The 3,500-nt window shown below is 43.9% G+C and overlaps 1 long non-coding RNA gene across 1 annotated transcript; it reads left to right on the plus strand.

Moving 5' to 3' along the window:
- The first annotated feature begins 8 nt into the window (after nt 1–8).
- On the plus strand, nt 9–3,276 carry LOC119282687. Its single transcript, XR_005138836.1, has 9 exons — nt 9–142; nt 446–908; nt 1,010–1,157; nt 1,246–1,311; nt 1,399–1,635; nt 1,728–1,847; nt 1,940–1,995; nt 2,078–2,457; nt 2,557–3,276. It is a non-coding gene; the product is annotated as an uncharacterized LOC119282687 (long non-coding RNA).
- Nucleotides 3,277–3,500: the final 224 nt, after the last annotated feature.

Here is a 3,500-nt window from a genome sequence, read left to right on the forward strand (position 1 = left end):
GTGTGTCGCCGGCTGTTGCCAGCGTGGACGGTCAAATCTTGGCGGCCGGCAGAGTGGCGGCAGAAATAAGAGAGAACTCTCCGGCGGCTTCGGAACTGTCAACTGGGAAGATGAACCCCCGGGCTCATGGATGGAACAAAAGGTAAGTGATTGAGTTGAACATGCAAATAATTTGGGTCAGTAAAATATGTTGTAGGTTTGCTCCACTAGGGTGTGCAGTATGCAATGGCAAATTCTTGTGTGCATAGTTAGTGACGGATTTGTTGTTACCATCAATAATCTCATGGAATTTTAAATAAAATTGTTAAGTTGTTGTAAGTAAAAATATGCTTGCAAATCAGGGACTACATGCATGTAGGCAGGCTAAGGATTAAGTTGCTGTAAGTAAAAAATGATGCATGGCGTACATTTGTAAGCTAATATCATAGTTGGCTGTTTTCACAAGGCTAAAGATTGAAGCTGCAGCACCCAGCAGAGCACCTTGCCCAAACCGTGTCAGCAAGAAGTCTCTGCGTAATCTGTGTGGCAAGATGAACAGGGAGAATGCAGATGATGATGTGAAGAAGACGATGGATGTTTTTGCAGAGATTGGAGCTAAATATCCACACTTCACATACAGAGTTCAAGCTGCCAGTGAGGGGAGGATCAAGAATCTGATGTGGGCAACTGGGAGCATCAGGCTGCAGTACAACTTCTTTGACGATGTCATAACATTCGATACGACTTATAGGACCAACCTATATAACATGCCTTTCGGGCTTTTTGTTGGGGTGAACAATCACTTTCAGAGTGTGATAGGATACTGGCTGGTGTTCTTGTTCGCGACGAAACCCAAGAGAGTTTCGAGTGGGTTTTCTCAGAATTCCTGAGAATGATGGGTGTTTCTGTACCCATGACCATACTTACAGGTATTAACTCTGTTTGGTAATTTTGGCAATCCTTTGTTCGACAGATAGCTGATCTATATTTAGTCATGATTGTTTACCTGGTCGTTTGAACTGATTTCTAGACCAAAACCGTGCCATGGAGCCGTCTATCATAAATATTATGCCAGGGACAACACACAGATGGTGTAAATGGCACATTTTGACGAAGGCCAAGGAGTCGTTGGGTCCTTTGTACACAAAGAAAAGCGACTTCAGGAGGTCGAACAGCTGGTACATGTTTTGTAGATGTCTGGAAATCCTGTATAATAATATGGTTGAGGAAAATGGCAGCTGTATTCAATCATTTGTGCTTTTTAAGGTGTAGGTGTTCAGATAACTTTGGATGTCAGTCAGAGTGGTGTTATCAGAGTATCACGCGTTGCAAGTAAGCGAGGAAAAAACAGAAAAATCAATAGAAAGGATACCGTACTACAAATTTTCCTAATAGTTCATGTAATATCAAACTTCGCAGGACATACACGCATGGGTGGCAGTGGCATCGATGGAGCACAGAGCAATGTAAACCAGTCAAGGATCCATAGGAGGAGGAAGAGGTCGAAACGAAAGGGGAGTATGAAAAGAAAGAAGGTCCGCTTCTCACACATTGTTGAGACAATATGTCCAACTGATAGCTCGGAAACAGACGACATTAGCAGCAACGCTGGGAACATTGCAAGTCAGGAAGATAATGGACGTCCTATCCGAGCAAGTAAGCAGACTATACTTTCGACACCTTGACTGTATGGTTTATTATAGAGAACATGAAAATGTGGCTGACGAAAATACTTGGAAAATCAGCAGGTTTATCCCAGAACACAGGGAATGGTATCGCACAGGTGCTCACTCGAGTGACACGGCGTGCGGGGTGAGAATACATGGCTGGTGGAGTCGTACCAGCTAGTCCAGCATTGAGGAATGACTGTGGGGTCTCTTGTTCTGCACTTTTTGTACTACATAATGTCACCTTTCATACTTGTGATAAGTAACTGTCTAAGTTCTTGACTTTCATCCAGGCAATGAAGCTGCTGTAGCAAATCCTGGTGGGTACAGGTTGCAGTGGACAAAAAAAGTACGTAATTATTGAATACTGAAGTTTTGGTGTCACATACAGATTTAACCCTTTTTGTCTATGATTTCACTGTGATGTGCAGCTCTTTCTCCCTGTGGAAATGATGGGAGGCTTTTCTTATTATGTGGTGGACATTGAGGAGAGGACTCTTGTTGTTTTGGATCCAACAGTTACGAGCATCCACGATGATGAGATGAGTGTGAAACACAAACTTAATGCGAACCTGGTGCTGAGGGCACTTCGGCGGTGCCTCAGCAATCATTTCGCTGACTGGTATGTCCCAGAGGATGGCTGGAGTGTCACTTACGGGTACAACATGAATGAGCCGTGCGAGATGTGTGGGAAAATCTAATGGTAATTGAACTCTAATTTCACATCATTCATAACGAGGGCTGCTGGATTTACCTTGGTCAATACTGGAGGGTCTACAATGGACTGTACCTTGAGAGGCAGCTCAGAGAGGTGAGTTCATATGAAAATGGAGAAAGACACTAGATCAAAATTGATTAGTTTGTTCATGCATTCAGAAGACTAACTTGTTGAAACTGAATTCATTTGCAGTTTAAGTTGGCTTATCTGAAGCAACAACTTGTATATGAAGTGATCACCATGAGGGGGAACAGGGGTGAGCTCCCGAGCTTCATGATCGAGGAAGTCCTGTTCTAGACGAAGGTAACCACCTTGTCGTGACAAGTTGGGCAAGGAATCAGCGGAAGCACCTGCTCGGGCTGCCATGGTTTTCGATCTGGGTGTTCACGGCGAGGAGAAGGGGATAAGGGAAGGGGGAGAGCAGGGGTAGCAGAAGAATCTTGGAGTGGAAGTTGCAGGAGTTAAAATAATCGGAGCGGTGTGATGGAGGACGACATCCGTTTGCTGGCTGACGGCTGAGCCGTGGCCCACATCGCAAGGGTCCATCTGAGCCGGGCCTGCGAGGATGACTGCCGTTACAATCAATGTGGTGGTTGGGTGGGCCACATGCTGTGAAAAAGCCGTGCATACTGTTCGAATACAGAGTAAAATACTCCGAGTGGTGCGAATCTTAGCGCTAGTGAACGGCTGAGATCTGAGCTCGAGCTCAGAATAGCACTTTCGGCTGTAGTGTCCCTTTTCTTGCTTCCATTATAGTGGCGACAATATTTATTCGGCAACATTTTGCGTACGTGTACCCCATTGCGCCGCTGACAATACCCTTGCTTCCCAGCCATCTTACACGTGGACCTTGTAACAGTTTTTCTTATGTAATCTTTTTTTGTATTTGTATTAAGCTTTTGTTGCATGGAAGCAAATTCCTTTCTCTTTGGCACCAACCTTTTGTTTGTTATATATAAGATGTACAATTTGTCTCAGCAAAAATAAATTTAACTTTTGCCGAGAGAAGCAAAATTAACTTGCAATGGAAGCAAGTTTTCTAGTCGACAGGAACAAACTGTTGTTTAGTTGGGAAAAATAAATAACCATTAATGGGCACACATTTTTGTTAGCTCAAACACAATTTTCTATTAGAT

Source organism: Triticum dicoccoides, chromosome 3B, assembly GCF_002162155.2.
Source record: "Triticum dicoccoides isolate Atlit2015 ecotype Zavitan chromosome 3B, WEW_v2.0, whole genome shotgun sequence".
Lineage (NCBI taxonomy): Eukaryota > Viridiplantae > Streptophyta > Magnoliopsida > Poales > Poaceae > Triticum > Triticum dicoccoides.